Below are 13590 nucleotides of genomic sequence, written 5' to 3'. Positions count from 1 at the left end.
GGCAAGGTCTATTTAATCTCCTGGCTCTGCTCTTGCAATTCAGCCTTCTCTGAGGCCATGTTGCTCACTGGTTAAGGAAGATCTCTGGAGCCCAGTTAAACCTAGCTACCAATCCTTATTCTGCCGTTTAGTAATTTCCAACAAGGTTATTAATTTCTCAATGTCCCAGAGTCCTCGTTTCTGAGATTGAGATGAAAGTATGCAGACCTCATAGCCCTGGTTCTCCAAGTGTGGCCCTCAAGTCGCCAGCAGCAGGAGCAGAAACACTTGGTAACTTGTTGGAAATGCAAACTCTTGGCCCCACCCAGACCTTCTGAATAAGAAGCTCTGGGCCTGGGTCCCAACAATCTGTAGTCACAGGCCCTGAAGGTAATTGTTATGCACACTGAAGGCTGAGAACTACCGCTATACAGCTTTATTTTGAGCATTCAATGAGGTTGTGCCTATAAAATGCCAAGCCTGGCACCCAAATTCAGAAACTGGGAGATCATGGTACTTCTGATTCCTTTAGAAACAGGAGTGGAGAATCGATGAGTCACTAACATTTTGGTGTGAAAGAGCTTTAAAGTATTTCCTAGGAAATATTTGTACCTACAAAACAGTGATTCAGGAGACTTTTTTTTTTTAAAACACCATCGGCAGATTTGGGGCTCAAAGGGATGAATGTTTTCCTCAAGGTTACCTGAAGAGAAAGAGAAATAGAACCTAGACTTCTGACTGCACTTGGCTCTTTTTCCAGGCCCCGCACTTCTCTTTAGCATTAAGCACCAGTGCACTATTGGGAGCGAACCTAATGAAGTGTTTATCGAGGCCCTTGCCCTGGCTGGGCTGTGCACAGGACGCAGGTTGGCTGTATGCCGAGAACCTGGAGTCCCCTGCCCCGGGAACCGACTAATTGTTCTGCCCTCCTTGCTGATGAAGGCAAGAGAATGTGACCCTGCTCTGAAAGAAGGCACTCATCTCTCATTCCTACTAAAAATAAGAGAGTCATCGTAACCCAGACTTAGGCAAAGCCCGTTTTAGACAGCTCTAACTAGGCCCCTCGTTATAGTGTGTTTACCATATTAGCCACCTAGGGTTTTAAGGCAACAAGAAAAACTTTCAGGTGAAGTCAGCCTGGTCTGTTCTTCGTCTGCATTGATAAAACGTCCTTGTGTGTGGACAGTGTCTGAAAGATCTCGCCCTCACAGTCCGTGTGTGTCTGAAAGATCTCGCCCTCACAGTCCTTGTGGTAGTGTAGCCAGCCTCGTGGTCACTGTAGGGATAGGACACATTCAGGCTGCATACGTTGCCTCAGGGATGAGGCAACACAGCTAAAGCATCTGACCATAGCTGAGGTCAAGGCCAGTGAGGACAGGGGTGGGAATGCAGGCCAGAGAGTCTAGAACCTTCTGTTCCCTTCATCCACAACCAGAATGCATCAAGGCCTTTGAGAGGGCCATCTGTGGCCTTCCGAGTTCTGGGAGAGAGGCCAGCTGTTCTGAGCAGGAGCCTGGAACCTATCTGGCTCAGAAAGATGGTAGGATACGAGAGATGTGTTTGGCCAGGGCCACACTTGCCTTCCATGGGCTGGTTCAAGGCCCTGTGATATTTATTTTGCTGTATGTATTTTGCCATTTTATCTGTTTCACTGACGTTGTCCTTTTGCTTCAGTGTGGTCTTTTGAGAGTCCTAACCCACCTCAAAGTGCTAGCAAGGACCAGAGGGAGGGCCTGCTGTCTGCACTGGTCCTCTATCTTCTATATGGCCCCTGAAGGGGCCGTAGGAGTCAGAGCAACACTTAGGGCCTTAGAGAGGGTCTAAGCTTTGAAGTTCTTCATGGAATTTTATTTAGGAAGGTGGGCCCCTTAACTAAGCTTGCATATCTGATGAGTAGAATAAGCCCCAGTTTCTGAATCCCAATTTTTAAGATAACTTCTAAAAATATAGCCAAGACATTTCTTTACATGCTGTTAGAGGGTGACTGGTCAGAGAAGACTCCCTCCCTGCATCTGGCAGCCCTGAGAAGCACTCGTGGAAGGCAGGCACCTCTGGGCAGACAGAAAAGCTCCCCCACCAACAGAGTCCTTCCCCCCAGGGCTGTCCTGCCTCCTCTTGGCCACAAGCTATGAGACCTGGAAGAGGGTTCTTGTTGAGAACAGCTGCTTTCTCTTCCTTTGCCAAATTACCAGTGTAGCTTGTGTGCAGGGGAGGTTGGCAAGACCCGCCTCTAACCTTCAGCCCATGAACTCTGTTCATTTACGTTTAGCTCATCTTGTTTGTTTGGTTTTATTTGCTCTTTTGCTTTAAAAAAACTGGTGTATTATATTTATACATCATGGTGGGATTTGTTGCTACTTACTCCTACATGCATAGAACATAATTTGGTGAATTTCATTCCCAAGAACTCCTTTCCCTCCCCTTCCCTCTTCCCCTGGTCCCTTTTCCTACTCTCCAAGGTCTTCCCACATTTTTTCATTCTAGCTTCCACATATGATAGAAAACACAGGACCCTCAAGTTTCTGAACTTGGCTTATATCACTTTACATAATGCTCTCATATTCTATCCATTTCCCTTCAAATGGCATAATTTCATTCTTTATGGCTGAGGCAAACCCCATTGTGCATATATACCACACTTTCTTCATCCATTCATAGACTCATGGATGCCTAGGTAGGCTGGTTCCATGACTTGGCTACTGTGAATTGTGCTGTTTTATGGGTTTGTAGCTATCACTATAGTGTGCTGGCTTAAATGCTTTAGGATAAATGCCAAAGAGTGGTGTGGCTGGGTCATGTGGTGGTTCTGTGGACTATGTTCATTTCTGTGTCTTCTCATACTTCACAAGAGGTTTGAGGTCTTCATGCTTAGACACCCAGGATAAAAGATGCTCCCACTAAAGCAGAGGGGTTTTTCATTGATGTGAGGGGCCTTTCAGCCGTCAATTCTTCCTGCTATTCTCTGGTTGCCCCAGAACAGGCTGCTATCTCCCAACCAGAGCATATAAGCAGAATGCCTTCCCTCTGTCTAGACAGGACAGAAGTCAGAAAACTAGGTGGCTGGAGAAAGGCACCAAATTAGAACAAATACCATAGTAGCTGCAGCTTGCAACCCCCATATCCTCTGCCACCAGTATTCCTGCTCAGCCATACTGGCTAAGACTCTTCTGCTGAACCAGAGCGATCCTGCCCACCCAGGACAGCCTTCACTCTCTCCCTTGGGTAGGATGCCAGCTGTTATGTTTCTTGTCTTGCCCACAGTTTCTGCTTTGAGCAGCCCCAGAGTCTTCCTACCCGAGTATGTGGCCATCAGAAGCCCTCAGCTCTGCCTTGACCAGGTCTGCCCAATGCCACCCTTTCTTCACCTGCAGGATCTCCCACCAAAGAGCCAGTTCACATACTTTCTCCAGCTCCGGAATTCCTAAGCAGGAAGGTTCAAAGGTGCATTGTTCCCAATTTCAATTATGTTCTGATGCAGGGGAGGGAAAGCTGAGTCAGGAGTCTGGTCCAGGCCAGTTTTGTAACATGATGTAAGTCATACACCTCCTTCAGGTTTCAATTTTCCCTCTAGAACATGGAAGAATTAGTAATAAATGCCCTACTTACAGGGCTGTCGTAGGGATAAGAGAATATATGTGAAAATGGCTACCTATGTCAGGCACAGACTAAGAGCAGCTTTGATTGGTAGTATCATATCTGTTTCCCTAGGGGAACAGCCTTGATTCTGCAAGCAATGTACTTTTCACAACTCTGACAAATATTGCCTTGGAAAGCTTAGCCCCCAGTTGTAATTTAGGTCCTGGCACCTTCTCTTTGAGAAGTAATATTAAATGCTCTGGTTCAAACAGGTTCTTTGAAGAATGCCTACTGAGATCACTGCCTGGGGACACAGAGCAGGAAGTAGGACAAGGGCCAGAATTTGCATGCACATTTAGCTGGCCCTTCCCACCATGCCAGAATCTCCAAGTGAGGCCCAAGAATCATCAGCACCAGAGTCACCTGGGAACCTTGTTTTTAAGAAAATTTTTAAAATATACATATATATGTATATATATATATATATATACACATATATATTACACACACACGTGTGTGTATGTATATTTTTAAAATATCTATATATATACATACACACATATGTATATATATTCAGATTTATGTTCATATTCCAAGAAATTCATATACAAATGGTTCCCAACTCAAGATAGCTTGACTTACAATTTTTCAACTTTAATATGGTGTGAGAACTACTCATAAACCCATTACATTTTCACTTTCTATACTGGATTCAATAACTTGCATGAGACAGCCTGTTATAAAATACTGTTCTATGATGCTGTCTGTGGGCTAAATGTCAGTGTTCTAAGCATGGTTAAAGTAGCACAGACTAAGCTATGATGTTTGCTAGGTTGTGTATTAAATGGATTTTCAACTTGCAATATTTTCAGTTTATGGGTTTATTGAGTTATAAATAAGAAGCATCTGTACACCCATGTTCATAGCCGTGTTATTTACAATAACCAAAGACAGAAGTAACTCAAGAACCACTGACAGGTGAAAAGATAAACAAAATGTGGACTATGCATAGAAGGGAATATTACTCAGCTTATAAAAGAAAATACTACAATAGAGGTGATCCTTGAAGACATTCAGGGAAATAGGACAAAAGGGCAAATACTGTATAACAGCACTTACAAGAGGTACTAGTCAAATTTATAGATACAGAAATAGAATGAAATTGAACAAGTCATGCTTGGCACACATAAGAATATGTAACAACCAAGGTTACTATTATGTACAATTATAATGCACCAATTAAAAATGAACTTAATAAAACAAAAGTTTAAAAATAAATAAAGTAGTGGTTCCCAGGAGTTAGGGAGAAGGAGATGGGAAGTTAGTGTCAAAGGTTCAGTTCTGCAAGATTAAAGGGATTCTGAAGAAGGAATAGTGGTCTTGGTTTCATAACAATGAAAATGTACTTCATGCCATGAAATGGCACACTTAAAGGTGCTTAGGATGGTGAATTTTATTTTTTGTGTATTATATTACAGCTTAAAATAATAATTACAACTTTTAAAAAAAATGAAGATTTCCTCAACCCACCCTGGATTATCAAAGGTAGGATTTCTCGGCAGACTCAGGACTGTTTTAACAGGTTCTTCGTGGACTCTTCTGCACACTAAAATGTGAGGCTGCTGTTCTGCAGTATGTCTTGTAATAGCACCACGAAAACAGGGACACATATTCCAACCTACGGGCCTGGCCACATAAGCAGTTTTCACAAATAATAAAAAGATACTGTTGTTTTCATGCTAATCAGAATGATGTGACCCACTTTCCTTTTGCTTGGATTTGGTAAGTGGCTAGGTGCCTTTCAGTCCTAAAACTTGGCAGTTCCCCGATAGGTCTAGCATTTTCTGGGCACACATGCTGGCTCTCTCCTCATTCTGGAACAGAGTCCTTGCCCGGGGTTAATGAGGTCCTGTCTGTCTCTTTGCACTAATTAAAACCCCCTTGCCAAATAAGCACTCAGGAAGAGGGGAGCCTGCACCTGCTCTGGGAGGAAGGGACCCTGCAGCAGTCTACTCGAGGTTGCCACCCACACAGCATGTCCCTGCTCTCTTCACTCAGCCTTGCCGCACCGGCATCCTCCGAACTCTGGCTGCAGAAATGAGACTGAGTTGGAGATAGTAGTCAGAAGGGCTTATGAGGTGACCAAGATACTTCAGAGATTGAGATGAGGTGGTGGGAGGGGGCCTTCAATGAGGGTTTGGCTGGTGGAAAGGAGAAATCAGTGGTGCTTAGTCAGATTTCCATCCCTGTAACAAAGTGCCTCAGAGTACACTTAAAGGGGGTAAAGATTATTTTGGCTCTGGATTTGAGAAGTTTTAATCCACGGTAGCTTGATCCTGTTGCCTTTGTCTCCATGGTGAGAAAGTACATCATGGTGGCAGACCAGGTGACAGAGAGGCCGATTCTGACTCAGAAGCAAAGATAGAAGGGACTGGAGTTCCAATATTTCTACTTCAAAGGTTGTTGTGGTTTAGATATGAGGTATTTCCCAAAAGCTCATGTGTGCGACAATGCCAAAATTTTTAGAGGAGAAATGATTAGATTATGAGAGGTGTGAAATTAAATTAAAATTCAGGGGATTAATCCTTTGAAATCTTGGAAGTTTCCATTGACGGCTAAACTGAGAACTGTAGACAAGTATGGCTGAAGGCAGTAGGTCGCTGAGGGTACCACTTTGGGGTTTATATTTTGCTCCTGTTTAACAGAGCTTTCCCTTTGCTTCCTGCTTGCCATGTCCCGAGCTTCTTTCCCCTGCCATACCCCTGCCATAATGTTCTACTGCATCTTGAACCCAGAGCTACAGAGATGTCCGGCCACATACTGAACCTCTGAAACCATGAGCTAAAGTAAAATTTCTTCCTATATGTGTTCTTGTCTGTTATATTGGTCACAGCAATGCAGAAACTGACTCAAACAGAAATTGTTACTGAGAGGTGGGGTCATTTTGACCAACCTGACCATGTGCCTCAGAAGTCTTTGGGACTGATTTGTGGGGAAAGAAAGTTTGAAAAAAATTGGAGATGCAAGTTGGAAAAACTTTAGAATTTAGTAAGTGGCACTCAATAAGCAATTCTGGGGGGAATTGAGAAGGCCAGAATGTCAAATGGGGATGTGGATAGTAAAGACTGAGCTCATGAGTTCTCAGAAGTTGGAAATTGGACTAGAGGCCATTCATGTTATGTTCTGGCAAAGAAGTCATCTACATTTTGTCCACATTCCGAGACTTCTATGAGGCTGAATTTAAAGGTAATGGACTAAGCTTTCAGAGGAAATTTTAAGGAAACAGTCTTAAAATTCAGGCAGTGGCAAGGACGCTGCTGGCAACTTTTAGCCAAGTTTAATGTGATAATCAGGAGCAGAAAACGGATTTAAAAAAAAACTTGCAGTCTGGCCAGAAAATTTTGAAAACTGAGGCTAAGGAAGTTGTGAGTTATGGTTGTTAAAGGGATTACAGCCACAAAAGGGACAAAACATACTTTGAGAAAAAACAGGGAAGATGCCTTGAGGGCTTCTCAGGAATTGGGAAACCACACTCATCCCAGGCTCAAAGTGTAAAAGTAAGAATTCCTTTAAGAAGACACCACTGGGGCACCCTGACTGCACAGAGGGTGGGGATGGGAGGTGGCCAAGGTGGAGGTCAAGGCGGGGAAGTTGTTTTACTCTGAAGCTGCAAAGCACTTAGGCCTTCTGAGACCATGGCTGCAGCAGCCTCTGACTACTATTTCAGATGGCAGCATGCCTTGGCATCAAGCACGTGGTGCTGGTTCCTCAGAAAAACAGGATACTGGACTTGGAAGTTTCCAGGACCCCCTAGGATTTCAAAGGAAGGCCTGGGAGGTCAGGTAAGTACAGCGGAATCAGAGTCCCCGTGGGCTGCCCCTCAGTGATGATTGCATGGAAAAGAAAAAAGCCAAAGATGGAGACCCCCGAGATTTAGAGGTGCCAGTAACAAGGACCGTATGCTGAGGAAAGCCAGGGATAGAGCCCAAACCAGGAAAGATCATGTGGACTGCAAGGCCATGGGGTAGAGCTTTGGAGAGAAGCAAAGCCCTTTGGAGAGAACATCAAGTCGCCTCGTACCCCAGAAGCTGTACTTGTTTGCCCAGCTGGATTTTGGTTTTGTTTTGGTTCCATCCCTTCCTTCTATGCTTCTAGTTCTCCCTTGTGGAATAAAAATGTTCACTCTGCCATTTTATACCGGATATATGCGACTTACTCTTTCCAAGGGAAGACATCCATGAATTTGCCTAGAGTCTTAGAGACTTTCGATTTAGACCTTTGGGAAATTCTGGAACTATTAAGGCTATGGAGATTTTTGGAAATTTATTAAGTGTACTTTGAATTGTGAAATGAGCATGAGCTTTGGGGGACCCAGGGTGGAATGTATGGCTCAGATACAAGGGATTCTTCTAAAGGTCATGTGTGGGACAATGCAGGAATCTTCAAAGGTGAAATGATTAGATCTGGGGAGATATATCCTATCAGTGATTTCATCCTCTCGTGGATTATCTGGGTAGTCACTGTAAACAGGTAGAGTGAGCTTTCAGGGGACACCTCATATCCAAACCATAAAAAAAAAAGATTCACTGAAGGAGAAAAAGCTGGAGAATATACATCTTCTGTATAATCTAAGTTTTACAAAAATGTGGGGGTTTCGGCTATGGAACAGAAGTGGAGGCATTGATTCTGGAGTGTGGAAATTAGACTATAAAATTAGAGTGTAGAAGGGAAAATTTTACTGCAACAGGAACACAGGGGGAAAGATGGAACACAAGCAGGTGGATTTTCAGATCTGATGGAAGGAAGTTAGGAGTTCCCTTCACCGTGATTTCAATTTTATTTGTGAAGCAGAAGCCAAGGTTTTTAGAGAAAGGAAAAAGTTGAGAGAGTTATATTCTATAGTTTGGATTAGCTAAAAAGAGGTTTAACAAAGGCTAACAAGGATTTGTATAAGAAAAGAAAAAGAAAGAGGGAGCCAAGGAAGAAGGGAGAGGGAATTGGAAAATAACAACTTCCTCTAACAATTTTCATCCTGAATGTTCGCCAATGGCGATTCTGTTAGTAAATGTTGAAGAACTGTTGCTGGTGTCACAAAGGAGATTTAGGTCAAAAGATCATAATGTATAGTAGTCAAAGGGGCCTTGGAGATTGCCTAGTCCAATATCCTGGCTGTACAAGTAGAAAAATGCACACCCAGATGTGTGACATCCCACCAATTATGGGCTGCAGCACCGAGATTAATAATACTGTCTCCCAACCCTCAGCACACACTGGACACCAGCCCCTCAGAAACTGAGGAGCTATTTCAGGCCACCAACAGCTTACTGAAGTGAAATGTTGACAGAGGAAACCTGCCGGCCAGTTCCTAGACTAGCTCTGGCCCTTCCCAGGGGACTTCTCCCTGAATTCAGGAAGAAATTGACGAAGCCACTTCTGATTTTCTCTGCAGAAGGTCCTCTGTCTCTGCTGAGTTCAGTAAGTTTCTACAGTGACTTAGAGGAATTCTGGAAACCCACAGGATCAGGACCACAGAACTCCTTTCCTTTAATGGGTTTAACACCATGATGAGAAATTAGTCAACTAGCCTGGTAGCCCAAGTTTTCTTTATTTCTCCACTCCTTTGTTGGGTAATAACAGCCAATTCAGGCTTCTCTGTTAATATATTACCATCTCCGATTACAAATAATGCTCTGCTTCTAGCACACAAAGGAATTACTTCAGAGTTGTGCTTGCTGGTATTTTAGTGTAGATAGAAAAGTCCTCCAACCACCATGCTTTCATATTTCCATGCTTCATAGCTCTTATTCGCACATCATAAAATCTCCAGTCTCATTTTACAGATGGAAGAATTAAACAAGGTGACACATGGATCAGGAACATCAAAAGCAGCTCTGAAATACCCCTGAGGACGGTTATAATAAAAATGAGGGGGGGTTCAAACTAGGCCATACAACAGGTTTTATTATTTCACGTAATGATATGAAGGCACTTTGAAACAAAATACAATATCAAATTGTGCTCACGGGCTTTTCAGGATTTTCATTTCCTTTTCATTTAGCATAATTGCAGTTACCCAGGTTCCTATCAGTCACCATGGAACATTGTGTCTCAATAGCCACAACGTCTGACTATAAAAGCAGCCCGTCCAAAAACCAAGATCTCCTGTTTGTCTCAGAGAAGCTCTCAGAAAAGGGCAAAACCCGCAATTGCTGTTCCCAGAGCCTAATGGGAATTCCATCTCTGAGAGGATGGAACATTCTGCTACCTTCTACATCAGAAGAATAACAGCCACAGTGATTGTTCTTGGGAATGGAAAGCCTAGAATATGGGACCAAAGAAAAAAGAACAATGATAAACTAATATAACATTAAAAATGCCTTTGGGGAAGCTCCTCTGGCAGCTACAAAAACATTACCCAGGACCAGTTCGAGATAAGAATCCGTTTAATTTTACATCACTTTGCATATTGACAAAACCAAGGACTGAAGAAACTAGGAGCCTGATTCAAAGGTATGCTGTAGAAAGAACCATTTAGAAGGTATTTTGTATAACCCTGAGGATCGCCTTCCATTTCCATGCAATTTCCCTTCTCACTCCCTTTCCCTCCCACCTCTCATCCCTGTTTAATGTAAATCTTCTTCTCAAGCTCTTCGTCCCTACCCTGTCCTTGTTTACTCCCCTTATATCAAAGGAGTCATTTGGTATTTGTTTTTTAAATATTGACTAGCTTCACTTAGCATAATCTGCTCTAATGCCATCCATTTCCCTCCAAATTCTATGATTTTGTCATTTTTTAATGCAGAATAATACTCCATAGTATATAAATGCCACATAGGGGAGGGGGGATAGTAGAGAATAGGACAGACAGCAGAATACATCAGAATCTAGAAAGGCAATATGTCAATCAATGGAAGGGAAACTGATGTGATACAGCAATCTGTATACGGAGTAAAAGCGGGAGTTCATAATCCACTTGAATCAAACCGTGTAATATGATGTATTAAGAACTATGTAATGTTATGAACGACCAATAAAAAAAAATAAAAATAAAAAAACAAACAAAAAAAAAAAAAAACAAAAAAGACAATTATCCTGAAGTGATAGAGTACTACAAGTATTAACTTAGGGAAAGAAAGAAATTAATGCATTATTAATGCATTTTAATGCAAAAATTTAATTTGTCATTATTAAAGTTTTTGTGGAAACAAAAAAAAAAAAAAAAAAAAAAAGAAGGTAGAACTCAGTGCTCAACTAGCTAGCACTGTCCGTGAGCCCAGGAATGGTTTTTAGTTCCATAATTGCTTAACAATTAAGTGTGATAAGCATGAAGAGCAGAGGGGCTTTTAAGAGACTCTTTAACCTCGACTCTCCAATTCCTTAGTCAAGCAACTTGAGCAAGTTCCTTGACATTCTAAAGCCTTGGTCTGTATTTATGGAGGATATTCAGTGTGGCCACTATGATGAGATATTAGGCTCTCCAAAACACTTCCCTGAAATTCCCTTCACTCATCATCCAGAAATTTGTGGTGCACCCTGGCTTCTTTAACTGTTCCATGTTCTGATACCATAATGCCTGTACAAATGCCTACAGGAGTGTGAGGAAGGACCAGTGACCCATCACAAAACTGCCTGTTTGTCCAGACTGTGAACCCAAGTGAATGAAGGATAAGGTTCCATCTCTGGTCTTCCAGAGTTTCCAGCAGTGTTCACGGTATGAACACTGTGCAATGCCACACACAGCCATCTACCTCATGTGCTGTAAATGGCACACATACTGGTGCCGCAGTCTGGCTGGGCACAAAATCACGAGCCACCACACACCTTGTATATTCAAACAGCAACTCTTTATATTCTTGAACTGTCACCGGCAGTCTACACGAATGTTCTGGGGAAAATCCACACACCTCCACTGGGCTCTGTATCCCAAAATACTCTGAATCCCGCGAGAACTCAACAGGAACTCAAGGAGCTGTGCGCCTGAGGCAGCAGGATAATCCCTATTCCCAGCAGGATACACCCTAAACCTGGATCCACCCTGGTCCTTGAGCAAGGTCACCTTTCATGCAAAGTCACTGCAAATGACCTAGGTCCACAATGGAGAGTCCTTCCTCTAAGCAACATGGGTTAGGCTGACAAAGAAATTGTCATGCGTCATTCCTACTTGGCTATGCCTCTCAGCATACTGGTGCTAGGAAAGACAAGACACTTCCTAGAAAGGAAGGCGAGTCTTGAAAAAGTGGAAAGAACTCAAATTACACTCTGCTTTCTTATACTGGGAGAGAAAATGAAATAATGTATTTATATGTCCAGCCCAGAATCCAGCAGACGGGAGGAGCCAATTCACCTAACATGTTCACTGCATGTATAAAAACCATCCCAAGCCTCCTTCATCACTAAAAAAGGACAATGACACATGAGCTGCTGGATAAGTCTGTTCTTAAGAGCCCTCTTCTGGCCCAATATACATCCACCTCCTCACCCTCCAGAAATCACATTCGAAAAGCTTATTTGGAATCAGGTCAGTACTTCCATGGACCAACATCCGAGTCCTGGGAGCACACTTATCAGCAAATCAAGGGTTTCCAGGGCCAAGAAGTCCATCCAGGTCAATGCAGTAGAAATTTCTTAAGTACTTATGTTCAGCAAGTGCTTGATGGGCAGAAAGCTATTAAGACATGAGTTTTGCTCTTAAGGAGCTCATAGACCAGCAGCATGAGTCAGACAATACCTAAAATTATTTAAAAAAAAAAAAAAAAGAGATGACATAAGGGAAGAAGCATGTGCTACTGAAGCTCAGTAAAGGAAGCAATTCTGCTTAAAAGAGATCAGGAGAAGTTTCTTGTAGAAGTGGAGATGGTATCTGTTTCTACTTCCTCATCTATAGAATGGAGATAATGGTCATATGTATCTTGCAGCTTCATTATGAGCACCAAATAAGTTATTGTATGTTACAAAACAAAGGAGAGTTCCCAGCACCTGGAGTAAGTGGTCATTAAGTGTTTGCTACTTTTTCCTACTGAGAATGACCTTGAAGGTTTGGGAGCGTTTTATAAATAGAAATGACCCTCTTTGGTCTCGGGCCTAAGTCACAGCGACACGGCTTAAACGCACTAAGAAAGTCGGAATCGTCAGTAAATACGGGACCAGCTACAGTGCCTCCCTCCGGAAAATGGTGAAGAAAATTGAAATCAGCCAGCATGCCAAGTATACATGTTCCTTCTGTGGCCAAACCAAGATGAATAGATGGGCTGTGGGGATCTGGCACTGGGGTTCCTGCATGAAAACTGTGGACCTACAACACCACTTCTGCAGTCACAGTCGAGTCTGCAATCAGAAGGCTGAAGGAATTGAAACCAGTAGAACCAGTAGAAAGTTCTACCATATAGCAAAATTGTGGTTTGTTTGTTAATTGTATTAACTGGATGTTCTGATGTGAATTGCATTAATATTGCCCTTTCAAAAGATTTGTAAATTGAAGCCCTTCTAATTTGAATTGGAAAATTTTGCTGAGATAGGTTATTGTAATTCAGGTCTTTTTTCTTCAGTAGTTAGATGATAATGGCATGAAACTAAGTCTTATGACTTAGGTATATACTTAGATTTAAAAAAAAAAAAAAACACTGTTCAACTACTCAGATACATTAACATAATGTACAAAATTTGTACAAAATTTGTTTTAAAGATTAAATGTGCTAAAATACACAAAGGATATACATTAAAAATGGAAATGAGGAATGGAGAAGTACAATTTATAATCAAACAAAAGGTAATGTCCGACTTCACAGGAGAAGGGTATCAGAGAGGCAAGTAAGTCAAGGGTGTGCCTAGGAAACAGGAATTATTCTGTTGGAAGCAAAACCAAAATTTCACATATAACAGTGGTAGATAAGGTATAAAACTAATTTGGGGAGAACCTTGAATACCAACCTGGATAGTCGAAAGAAATTCATGATCTCTACCCAAGTTTCCATTGTAAGTAAAAACCTAGTCATCCAGATACACTTAATCTGGCAAGTCTTGCAAGATGAACCTGTT

The 13590-nt window shown here is 42.3% G+C and overlaps 1 pseudogene; it reads left to right on the top strand.

Annotated features, from left to right (window-relative positions):
* The first annotated feature begins 11961 nt into the window (after positions 1 to 11961).
* Positions 11962 to 12941, top strand: LOC113179873 (large ribosomal subunit protein eL43 pseudogene; annotated as a pseudogene).
* Positions 12942 to 13590: the final 649 nt, after the last annotated feature.

The sequence above is a fragment of the Urocitellus parryii genome, chromosome 12 (genome assembly GCF_045843805.1).
Source record: "Urocitellus parryii isolate mUroPar1 chromosome 12, mUroPar1.hap1, whole genome shotgun sequence".
Classification (NCBI taxonomy): domain Eukaryota; kingdom Metazoa; phylum Chordata; class Mammalia; order Rodentia; family Sciuridae; genus Urocitellus; species Urocitellus parryii.
The sequence above is the reverse complement of the archived record's forward strand: the minus strand, read 5'-3'. Positions and strand labels throughout refer to the sequence as shown.